The sequence below is a fragment of the Opisthocomus hoazin genome, chromosome 19, assembly GCF_030867145.1.
Source record: "Opisthocomus hoazin isolate bOpiHoa1 chromosome 19, bOpiHoa1.hap1, whole genome shotgun sequence".
NCBI classification, from domain to species: domain Eukaryota; kingdom Metazoa; phylum Chordata; class Aves; order Opisthocomiformes; family Opisthocomidae; genus Opisthocomus; species Opisthocomus hoazin.
In genome coordinates, this window is record NC_134432.1 from 6,325,949 (window position 1) to 6,338,432 (window position 12,484).

Sequence of the window (12,484 nt, forward strand, 5' to 3'; positions counted from 1 at the left end):
TGTGTGTATTTCTGAACAGAAACGTGTTCTTTTTCTGTGTATTTCAGGTCCATTTCCTAAGTATAGAGATAGGGGAGGGCGAGGCACGCGGACAGGAGTGTGTTCGGCTGATGCTGGTTGGGAAGGGGAGGGGAGGGTCTCACTGAACTGGGGTTTCAGCTGGGGCTTTGGTGTGACACACTGTCCTCAGCCCCCCAGAAAGTGTATTTCAGTATTCCCGGGGGAAGTGCGGGTCAGCGTGTTAAATACCAGCGTCACAGGGAACTGCCAGCGCTGAAGACATCTTGGCATCAGTTGCGTTCGGCTCCCACTGCACGGGTGGTGAGGCCGGTGGGTCTGCTTCTCACCTCTCTGTGAGACGGTGAGTGTTGCTTTGGAGGCCAGACCCGGAGGCCTGGTCTCCTGACACCGAGTTTTACAGACCTTTGTGCTCTATCGATGGTGGCGACTGACAAAGCATCTCCTGGTAGCTAGGGCTTCCCCTCCTACCTCAGCCACTCCCTGGCCCACCGCTGGGCTTGCCCCAGCTCCCCCTGGTGTCACCCTCTCTCCTGTGCTCCTCTCGGGATCTGTTTCGTGCAGGTAGGTTCTTGAGACCGAGAACTGGTGTACAACCGGCTCTCCAGTTCAGAGTCGCTTAGCAGAGGCCTGAGGAGCACCAGGAACGTGTTCGTGGTGCTGATCTCCCCTGTGAGATGCTCTGATGACAATGAAGCTGCTCCTTTTCTCCCTAGTAAGCGGATGGGCACTGCGAGGAAGTTTCCCGTAGGTGATGATGGTTGTCCCTTCACGCTGCTGCCGCTCGTCCTGGCTGTCACGGAATGGCGGCAGGAGAACCAGCAGCCTGGTCAGGCAGGATCCATGTGCTGACACAGATTTAGCTCAGACTGGGCCATAGTGGGGCTTAGCCCCAATGCGCGCTGTGACCTGCTCCCCACCAGCCTCTGTTCGGGTGGCCCTGGCTCCAGCCCTGCCTTGATGTCCCCAGTGATCGGGTGGCCCGTCCTGGGCTGGTGCCAGGGTCCGGTGCTGGAAGTACAGGACGGGAGCACATTTTGCTCGGTCCTTGCACACACTTAGGTGGTGCTGGGCCCCGGGCACTGGGTCCTGCCTCACAGGAGCTCCCCCACTCCTGCTTCACCTTGTGATGTGGTTTCCCAGGGCTTGGTGTCACCGAGGTGCAGCTGTAATGTCCCCAGGTGCTCCTCTGGTCTGTCCGCTTGGAGCCAGCCGTGTGCTCACGCGGGCCAAGCTACAGCAAACCAAGGACGCGTCATCTGGGAGGAGGGTGGCCGGCTGCTCCTTGTCCTCTGCCACCCCACACCAGCGTGAGTTCATCCCTGCTCGCGGTGTCCCCACGCTGTGGTTGTGCCCACAATGCGCCCAGTCACTCCGAGTGACTGCATCACGTGCCGCCGCAGATACAGCGTCACCAGCAGCCATGGAGTCACTGGTGTGGGTCGGGAAGGGTGAGGGCTGGGGGGAAGGGACGTTGGGGGTGACAGCAGGGGGGTGAGGCTGGGGCGGTGCAGGGTGACAGCCAGTGCCTGCTGACGGGCATGAAGAACCGGAGCTGCAGAGGGTGGGGGACACGGCCGGTGAAGGCGGAGGGGAGCAGGAAGAGCTGCAAAGCCTCTGAGTCAGGAGGGGACGCTCATCGAGTTGCCCTGGGGACCGGTGGGTGCCTATGGGCTCTCCCGCAGCTCCCCAGCCACCCGGTTAATTAAACCTAAAAAGGGGCAAACCAAAAAAAAGATCAAACAAATGAACACATCCTTCAGCCTCGCTGCAACGCTTTGCAGAGGAACGGGGCCGTTTCTTGCTGCTGAGTCCTGGCAGGGCTTGCCCAGGACCGTCATTCCCCAACCTACCAAGCAGCCATGTCACCAGGGCGTGGTACTCGACGCGGGGGGACGATGCCACATCCGCCCCTGTGCCGCCGAGATCGCCTGCAAACGGCTCTTCCAGCGTTTTGCAGCTGCCTTGGGGAAAGAGCCTTCTGCAGCTCTGCTCCTGCGAGGTAAGGCAAGCTCCCAGGTGAATTTTGGGGCGCAGGGCGGCACATTGCCGAGCTGTGGCACTGGGGTGCTGCCCGGGTGGGAGCGCGGGGGCTGCCTGCATGGCCGGGGCCGGTGGGGATTCCCCAGCAGCCGGGACCAGCCGTGTCCCTTCCCGGGACTCGCTCCTCGTGCAAAGGAGTCACCCGCTGTGCCCAGGGCCACCGAGTCCTGCCACAGAACTTCCCGGGGCATTGCCCTCGCACCCCAGTGCTGCACAGTTCTGGCACACCAGCCTGTGGCCGGGGCTCCTTCTGGGAGCATCCCCCTCGGTGAAATCCTGCTGGACCTTCCGCCAGCTGACACGGCTTGAGGGGACAGACCCCGACACCCGCTGCAAGCCGTGGGGTGCCTGGAATGGGGAGGGAGGCTGCTCAAGTCTTGGGCCAACAGACTCTTACACGCTGGAATACGCTCTGGCAAAGATAAAAATCTCACCTCTGGGTTTATTTTTGTTGCTGCGGTGGGGGAGTTGGGTATCGCTGCCAGCTGGGCCCTTCCCAAACCTGGCTGCAGCTCCTCAGCTAGAAGTGTGCGCTCAGGGAGTGCTCCAGCTCACTCCCAGCCTGGAGGTTTGGCCCCATGGACGTGCCGATGGGTGCCCCAGCCCCACACCCCTCCGAACCCCCCAGGCCAGCGGGGAAGGAGCCTCCGCACAGCCTGGCCTGGGTGCCGAGCCAGCATCACCCTGACAGAGGGACAGTACCGGCCCTGCCTGCCACCCTGCTCCGAGTGTCCCAGCTCCTGCTGGGACAGGAGCAGCTCTTGGAGAGACATCTGAAATTGGGGATGGCTACGCTGGAGGGAGATGAAGCTGGTGCCATCATGTCCATATGGCATCTCCAGAGCAGAGCCCAGCCTGGGACAGCTCTGCTGGGCTTCGTGCATGAGAAGAACAAGGGTATGGCATGAACTGAGCTACCACGGGGGTGTGAGGGCTCCTAAAGGAGGCAGCTAGGAATGGATGGTCCATGGGACCTCCATCTCCACCTGCATCTTAACTTGGGCAGAACCTGGGGACCGTGCGACCTGCTCAGTGCGGTGGTGACTTTAGCATCACGATACAGTGGATGGATCCCAGTCAGCAGCTGGGAGCTACTTCGCTGGAAGGACCCACCACGAAGGGGTCGTGGTTTGAGCAGTGTCCTGCCTTGCCCAGGGCTCGTGGGAACAGAAGCCACTGTATGAGGACAAGGCTGTGAGAAGAGCAGCCACATGTCCATGGGGGTGGCTGCAAGGAGGGTGGTGTGGGCGAACAAGAAAAGGACTTGGCCGGGGGTTGCTGTTTGTCCAGCACAGACAAGCCGGTTCTGGGAGATGTGGAGCACCTGGACTAGGTTGCAGAGCTGGTGCCATGGCTTGGGGGCTGAGCCCTGAGACCTGGAGGTGGGCTGTGTCTCTGTTGTGGTCCTGCCGTGCAGAGATAGCTGGAACTGGCCCAAAAGTAAAGCCAGGTCTTGCAAGCCCTAACTGGGAGCAGCTGCTGACCACCCACAAAGTCCACATAGAAGGGTCAGGGGAGCAGTGGATGATGATGGGCAGCTGGTCAGTCTGTTCCTGCCTCAAATTCTCGCACTAGGACAAAAAACTTGCTAGACTGGGTAAGATGCCTTCAAACAGCTCTCGAGGCAGATGCCAGCCGCAGTCCCATTTCAGCTGGGGGGGTTGGATTTTGCTGTTACCACGACTGGCTGCTGCCACTCATTTCAGACGAGGCTGTGCAAGGTGCAGGCTGAAGTCTAGGTCCCTTCTTGCCACGTCCTCGTGTTGTGAGCCAGAGACTTCAGCCACCCAACACCTCCACAGCTACCGGGGAGAAACAGCCTAATTCTAGTTGGGCTTTGAGGCTGAGCACAACCATCACTGAAACCCTCCCCGGGAGCCCTGCGTCCAGCTCTGGAGCCCTCAGCCCGGGACAGAGCTGGAGCTGTGGGAGCGGGGCCAGAGGAGGCCCCAGCAATGATCCGAGGGCTGGAACCCCTCTGCTGGGAGGAAAGGCTGGGAGAGCTGGGGCTGTTTCAGCCTGGGGAGGAGAAGGCTGCAGGGAGACTTCAAGGGGCCTATAGGAAAGATGGGGAAAATCTTTTCAGCAGGGCTTGTTGTGATAGGACAAGGGGTGATGGTTTTAAACTAAAAGAAAGTGGATTCAGATCAGATATATAAGGAAGGAATGTTTTACACTGAGGGTGGCGAGTCACTGGCACAGGCTGCCCAGAGAGGTTGTGGAAGCTCCATCCCTGGAAACATTCAAGGCGAGGTTGGACAGGGCTCTGAGCAACCTGGTCTGGCTGAACATGTCGCTACTCACTGCAGGGGGGTTGGACTGGATGGCCTCTAAAGGTCCCTCCCAACCCATACCATTCTGTGGTTCTATGATCGCACATCATCTGCCGTAAGCCCATCCCTGTGAGCGGGCTGGATGTGGAGAAAGGCAGATTTGTGCTTGGTTGCCCCAAAACTCTGCGCAGAGCCTGGGTTTGTACTTTGGGAACCCTCTGTCTCAGAAAGGTGGTCACCCCATGGGACCCACCCGGCAGTGCCCGGGGCACAGGACATGACGTGCTGCCATCTCCCGGGACTCCCAGTTGGAGAAAGGAGGATGTTAGTGCTGAGCAGGGACTGGAAACCCTGGGTATTTCTCCCAGCCGGCTCCAGCAATGGTGCCAAGCCCACACAGCAGGGCTGCAGTGTGTGCTGGGCACCTGGGGCTCCCAGCAACTCATGTCCAGGACTTTCTCAACATTTTGACCCCCAAAGATTCGGGTTTGTGGCTGGGACAAAGCCTTGGCTAAAGCATCTCCATCACCTGCTCTCCGTGGTTGAAACTCTTCAGCCTTTTGCAATGCTCCTTGCAGAGTGTTCGCAATCCTGGCAGCAAGCCTGGCTGATTTATTTTTTAACCTTTCATTTTCATACGTGCCAGTAAAAGACAGCTCAAGCAAAACCAATAGCTGCTCAAAAAGAAACTCGCAACTGGAGAGCTCCCTTCTTCCAGCTGCCTCTGGCCACTCTCACCGTCCGTTCTCCCACACTGCCCATCCCAGATGTTGTCTGTGGGTCGGACACATCCAGTCCATGGAGGCTCACCACCAAACAGAGCAGAAGGTGGCTTCACCCCTTGGTGCTCAGGGGTTGCTCAGACATCGCCCTTCCCATGTCCAAAGCACCTACCTGCCCTTTACCAGCCCGTGCCTGCAGCTGCATCTTTGCTGCTGAAGGGCACAGGGACCGTGGCCAGGACATGTGTGGAAGGAAGCCAGGGCTGGTGGAGCGTCTTTCAGAGGGTTGTAGAGTCAAGAGCAAGGCACCAAGATCGGAAAAGATCATTTTGGTTTATCATTTGTGGAAGATGTAGAGATGACACATAGGTGTCAGGATTGGGAATTACATGACATCCTGGATAGCGGCTGACCTCAGTGACCTCAACATTTGTCTCACATTAGCTGTACTGGCTTTTACAGCCTTCCTTGGGGTGGAGCCGAGATGCAGCGACCGTCGGGAAGCTGCTGGCTGCAGGCAGATCTCCAGCCGCACCAGGGGCCAAGGCTGCCCACACCTTGGTTTTTCTTGTGTCTTTGGTAACTTTCATGAAAGCATTCACAGCCAAAATACTAACTCCACAGCCAGCTGTCACCCAGGAGTATCTTTTAGGAGCTGGCCTGATTTCATGCAAGTGAAAGGTTTTTATCTCTAAATTGGCTGAAACACATCTCAGATCACCGCTGCCGAAGAGCCTCCTCCGTGCTGGCTCTAACACTTGGGTCACTCCAAAGACTTACAAAGTACTTTATGGTGCAAGACCCCTAAAGCCCTCTGCAGCCGGGGTCCCCGCTCCTGGCGGCTGCCGCCCTGGTGCATCAGCCGTGCCAGGGGGGCCGGGGCAGAGCTGGCTCCAGCCCGGGCGCTGAGTGAGACCGAACGCAGGGCTGAGCTGCAGGCTGGCTGTCGCAGGCTGCTCTGGTGCGGCTCAGCAGCGTCCCGGCACCCCTCCACAAGCAGCATAGCTGTGCCTTGAAGGGAGGACTCCCCACAGTCCCTCCTCTGTCCCCAGAGCCGTCCAGACCACCACCCCGACCGCCTCAACCACATCCATTGCTGGCATGGTCCTCGTGCCACCCGGCGCTCTCAGTGCCTTGCTGCTTTTCTTGCTTTTTTATTTAGCGCTCCCAGATAGCAATGGGAACCCCGATCCCACCCGGTTTACAAAAGCTGGTGCGTCCCTGTGTCCCAGGAGCTCCCAGCTGGCGGTTTGGCTTGGTAAAAGCAATGTTTGCAGCAGAGCAGGTCCTCTTGTGACTTTCTCCACCAGCAGCACACGGGCTTCATGTGGTGCGTGCCGACACTGAGTCACGGGCTGGGTTGTGGTAACGGTGTGGTCTGGTTATCTCACACACAGGCTGATTTCCTCGGTGAAGATAAAAGGTTTGGCTGCCTGTGCCGCGTCAGTTCTGCTGGGAAGCGACAGCAGCCGGGCAGCCCTGCCAGGAGCAGCTGCCTAGCCCTGCTGCCCAGGGCTGCCTCCACATGGGCTCCCCTCGCAGCTGCGGGCCTGCCTGCAGTCCGGCTTTACAAATCCTCAGAATTTAGCTCTGTTTTGGTTTGGTTTTTTGTAAGCTTTTGTGTCAGAGGTGTGTCTTACCTGCGTGTAGGCAACGGCAAACGGCAGCCCTCTTAGCTCAGCATCTAACTGCTGTGAACACTGGGACAAGCAGTCAAAAAGCTATTGGAAAGCACCTAGAAAATGAAGAGTTAAGAAGTGTTTCATCTAGATTTGTCAACAAACCATGCTACCCCAATCTGATACCTTTCCCTTGTGGGTGACAGCCCCTCTGGAGGTTACAGAGAGAGCAAGCATAAGGTATTGTGCTTAGGGAAGGGTCACAGAGCTGCCTGGCCAGCTGCTGGGTAGGTGGGATCCAGAGGTGGCTTTGGGGTGTCCCTGGCTAATGGCCAACATGTGCAAAAGCAAATGTCACCTTAGGAGCACATGGGTCTGTGTCCTGACTCGAGTGTCCTGAGCTGCTGCAGCCCCCAGTTTCAGGCTTGGTGTTCCCAGGACTTCATCTATCACTTTTATGGAATAATTTAGAGAGTTGGCAAGGCTGCGGTTGAAAGCACAGGTCCGTTTTGAGTCACAGCTTTTGGAAAGGTAAGGTGAGAAGTGTGGAGGAAATGCCAAAAGCCCAGAGGGGAGCAGCCAGGATGGTGAGGGCACGGGGAGGAGAAAAGGCTGAAGGAAGGGAGGCTGAAGCAATGGTGACCTCCCCAGGGCAGCTTCTCAGAAGCTTTGCTGAGACTTTTCAGAGACAGCTGTTCCAGGGTGGCACAGCCTGGTGACATGAGATGACCTAGCAGGGAGCGAGGTGACACGGGGTGTCCGGCTGTCCGCAGCCCACCCACCGCCGTGGCAGGGGAGCAGTCTCCATCACAGCCCCAGCTGCCCTTGTCCAAACCACTTTGGCAGCTCAAGGGAGACCTCCCATAATCAAAGAGTTTCCTGGTCTCCTGCAAATATCCTGCAGTGCTGGCTGAGGGACACCTCCATCATGTCACCATTTCACCTTCTGCTATGTTTCCTTATGGCCCTGCTGACGGCATTGGAGGCAATCAAGCATCTCCAGAGCTGCTTGCCTCAGTCTCCCTCCCATGCTGTTCCCAAGCTCTCACTGTGACACTAGGGAAAGGGAAAATCCTACCCTAAGGGTGCTTCATCCTTGTTTCCCTGTGCTCCCTGATCTCAGGAAGAAAAAACCTTCAGGATGCCCAGGGCCAGAGGAAAGCCCACACCTGGGGCTCTTGCGATCTGAGACACCCTGACCTTGTCTTCCACCTTGGTGCACTCACCCCCAGGCAACACAGCTGGCGAGCGAGCGACTAACAGCCTCAACCTCCTGGAGCTCCCCTCCGCCATGTCCCTCAGCCCCAGCACACACGGAGCCCATCACCGCAGGGCTGTGCAGCATGTCCCTGTCCCAGCAGGACACCGGTGCCCATTCCCCAGACACCCTGCCCTGCGGGGCTCAGCCAGCTCCATTGTCAGTATCAAAATACTAGTATTTTTGTTGATATCATCAACCTTGTGGCTCTCACAAGGATGCAGGTGTTGTTCTAAGCCCCATCCGAGCGCCGTGGGAGATGGAGCTGCCCCAGAACCTGCACCTGCTATTCTGTAGCTGTGCACAGGGAAGGGGAATGGACTGGGGTGTCCGTGGCTGGCACAGGGGCTGGCTCCAGGCACGTGTCCCAGACCCAGAGCACCCAGAGATGAGAGGTGGCACCAAGACAGTGGCAGTCAGGGCAATCAGGGCGTGTTTAATAATGATGCACACTGGGAAAGATGTTAGGGAGGAGGAAGGGTCTGGTGTGCTATTTGCCGGTGGGGAACAGCAGGCATGGGCATCCCAAAGGCAGCTTTTAAAGGGCCCCAACTCCACCAGTCTTGCTAGAATCAGACTGGAAGGGAGGGCTAGAGGTGGTCTCTGCTGGGACAAGTCGCAGCAAGACCCGGGGTGCGTCTGGAGGGGGAACGGGAGGGAGAACCGAGCAGGGCATCTCACCCAGAGACACGGGTCCTGCGCAGAGGCACTGCCTGCCCCTCCCACCACCAGAGCTGGGGTGGCCTCGTGGTGCAGAAATTAAATGGTGCGGAAATGAGAGACTCTCTTTTGACCCTGAGTCAGGGTGTTTTCCTTTCAGAAAGCACAGGAAAGGTGTTAGCAAGGGAGGTGATGTAATTTCACAAATACCAGTCACCTGGGTGACTGGCAGTAACGGCTGGGCTCAAACCCCGCAGAGTGTCTGCAGCAGCCTGGCAACTTCCTTCTGGGTCTCAAAGAGTCGTTTTGAGGGCCACGGACAAAGAAATACATGTCAAAAGCAGATCAAACAGGGGTGTGTGTGTACTCTAGCCATACTTCTCCATAGCAGATTTGTCCACCTGCAGTCAGAAGAATGAGACTTTCAGGTCAGTTTTTCAGTTAGGAGTAAATAGCACATTTTGCTCTCACCAGAGCACTTCCCTGAAGCAAATGGGGCTGGGGCTCGTCAGCACCGAGGACCTGAGGGGAGCCACGTGAGCCACAGGTTGCCCAGAGAGGTTGTGGAGTCTCCTTCTGTGGAGATATTCAAGACCCATCTGGATGCGGTGCTGTGCAGCCTGCTCTGGGTGACCCTGCTTCGGCAGGGATTGGACTGGGGGATGTCCAGAGGTCCCTACCAGCCCCTGCCACGCTGGGATCCTGTGATTCTGTGAGAGTAGGTGCTCCTGTGGGCCAGGCTCCCCATGGCCCTTCCAGGTCTGGCGATGCTCCGCGCTGCCCTTCTGCCCGGTCCCATGGGCGCGGGAGCTCTGCCTCCTGCCCAGCTTGCCTGACCTCCTCCCAGCGCTATCCTTCTGTTGCCCGAAAGTTTTTGCAGGGAGGATTTTGTCAACAAAACTATTAAGCCATTACCTGTGGCTTGGCTCAGGAATGTCTAGTGTAAACTGAATAAGTGCTAACTTTCTGTGCATTTTTTAGCTGAACTGTTTACAGATAACATTACCTCTCCCAGCAAAGCCTCTGTCCTGGCTCCCACCCCCGTACCCACCTTTGTCCACCAGTCCAGCCCGTGGGGGTCTGTAGAATGGCAGACGGCCTCCAGGAAAGGAGGTGCTGGGAGAAGGGGGATTCCTGGACCCTTTCGTCCGGGGCAGTGTGGAGCCCTGCAGCTCTCACTGGGTTTCAGGGAGGGGGAGAGCTACAGCAGATGGAGGAGCTCCCTTGAAACCAGAATTTCTTCGAGTCATGTGCCCAGACCCAGTGGTGCCACATGCCCCTCTGCTCGGGCACAGCGCTGTCCCACAGCTCTGCCCTGAGCTCTGCCAGGACTTTGGTGCCCAGATGAGCTGTTTGCTCAAGGCAAGTGCTGGCGAAACTGGTTCTACTGCTTTTGCATGTCCACATTTCCTCCCAAGAGGACGGCAGACATTCAGGACCCCAGGAGGTGGAAGAAGATCTCCAGCGGGTGGGGGATGTCTCCTGGCCCCGCTCATGGTCTGCAAGGTGCTCACGGCTGCTGTGCAGGGAGCGGACACATCTGCCTGTGTTGAAAGGAACCAGTGCACCACAAACACTGCTTTCACAGCGAGCAAAGCACCACCGGCTGTGGCTGCCCATGCTCTGCTCAGCGGTGTCCGCAGGGCTCTCTCACCAGCTTGGCCCCGATCTCCAATCCTCTGGGGCTGTGCCCATCTCAGGAGCAGGTCTGGTCCTCCCATCCTCGCTAGGATGACGTCCATGGAAGAGCGGCTGAGGGCTCCTGCAGCTCCAGAGCACCAGCGCTGCTCCAAGACCCCCTCAGAGTCAACAGAGCTGCTTGGGGGACGGGATCCCTGAGGTGGGGCCACTGACCATGGGTGGGACCATGGGGCCATGTGTCCCTGGGATGACACACAATGTCCCACCGGTCTGAGGGCATTATCCCACTCACCACGTTCATGAGGGGTCCATTGCTCTCGGTAGCTGTGGTGGTGGACCTGGATGCATTGCAAAGCTTGCATTCGGTGTGTGGCCTCAGCTAAACCCCAGTTCCCTACTGGGACGAGCTCCAGGCTGGATGCAGACTGGGGCACTCCCATCCATCCCTTCTTTTGGCAGCCCAAGAGGCCTTGCCGTGTGCCGTGGCCAGTCGCTGCTGTGCCAGCTTAGTCCCAGACAGGTCTGTCCCTCACTGCCCTTCTGCTCAGCTGGACCAGGGCCACCCCAGCAGCAGCACTGGGCTTGCCCCAGGCTGGTGGCCGCAGGTTTGCTGAAGGGCTGAGCCTGGCAAAGAGACCCAGACTCCTGGGAATGGAGACCAAAACAGCAGCTTGGACAGTCCCGCTGCCTGGGATGAGCAGACGGAGACACCGAAAGCCATGGGAAATCATGGCTCCCTCCCAGCTGGGAAATCATTCCCTGTCCTTCTGGTGTGAGAAGCAATTATGGTATTGTCACATAACCTCTGGAACTATTTATTTACTACAGAAGGATCAGAAAAGCTAAACCAAAGAGATGCTCAGCCTGGGTTTGGAGGTAAGAGCTGCAGGGTTTGGTCAGCTCCAGGTGCACACAGCCACCACGCAGTGCCACACATCCAGGAGGGACCGGGGACGGTCGATGCTACTTGATCCTGGGTGAGGACAAGTGCCCCTTGCTTAGGACAGCATGGCCCAGCCGCCATGCAGTCAGCGGGTGGTTTCCAGACCTGGGAATGTGGTGGACACTCATTCACCCCCTTCCAGTGAAGCCATGTGAGTCCAAAGGTTGTGTGTTGTGTGGAGGTGGGAATACAGGAGTGGTGGCACTCTCTGGGCTCCAGGCATCTGCCCCACCGGCATGCGAGCCAGGCCAAAGGAGATTCCCATGGGAAGAGGGAAAGGCGTGGAGATGCGAGCCCTGGCTGGCCGGCAGCAGGGCACGGTGCAGGCACCCAAGCTGCAGGTAGATGTGACCTGAGACAGAGAGACCCCGGGGACTGCTGCAGGCCTGGTTTCGCAGGGTGGTCCGTTCAGTGCACGCAGCGGGAGCTCTGAAACCACCAGCAAAAGGTGCTCTGGGAAGGTCCCATGCAATGAGGGCTCCCCAGCACACAGTTCCCGTCTGGCATCACTGTGTTTGACTCATCTGAGATGAGGCAGCTGGGAACTGAGTCATTCCATCGAGATAGCCCTCATGATAGCCCTGGCAGCCTCTTATCGGGGAGCTGAATCAGCAGGAAGCAGTTTTGATGCATCACCCGTAGAGAACCAGCCCCTGTGTCCACCAGCCCTCCCTGTCCCGGGGCTCTGCGGCCATGTGTGACGCCGTGCCTGCGCCGAGCCTTGAGCGCGTGCCCGGAGCGATGGAGGCTGCTGGCAGCGCTGGGGGCTGTGAGGACCTGAGCCCTCCCCATGCCCTCAGCTCTCCTCAGGTCCCCGTGTCTGTAGGGACCACAGACCAGAATCACAGAATCACAGAATGTTCGGGGTTGGCAGGGATCCTCTGGGAATCCCCCAGCCCAACCCCCTGCCCAAGCAGGGTCACCCAGAGCAGGCTGCACAGCACCGCATCCAGGCGGGGCTGGAATATCTCCAGAGAAGGAGACTCCCCAGCCTCCCTGGGCAGCCTGGGCCAGGGCTCCGTCACCCTCAGAGGGAAGAAGTTCTTCCTCATGTTCAGCTGGAGCTTCCTCTGCTTCAGTTTGTGCCCATTGCCCCTTGTCCTGTCGCTGGGCACCACTGGAAAGAGTCTGGCCCCGTCCTCCTGACACCCACCCTGCAGATATTTATAAGCATTTATTAGGTCCCCAAATAAATGGGACCAGGAGCAGCTCAAAGCTGGGTCACACACCAGGAAGGGGTGACCGCAGTCCTACCTGGGCCATGAAGACATCTTGGCTGCCTTGGCTTCTCGTGTCTCCTCTGGCAA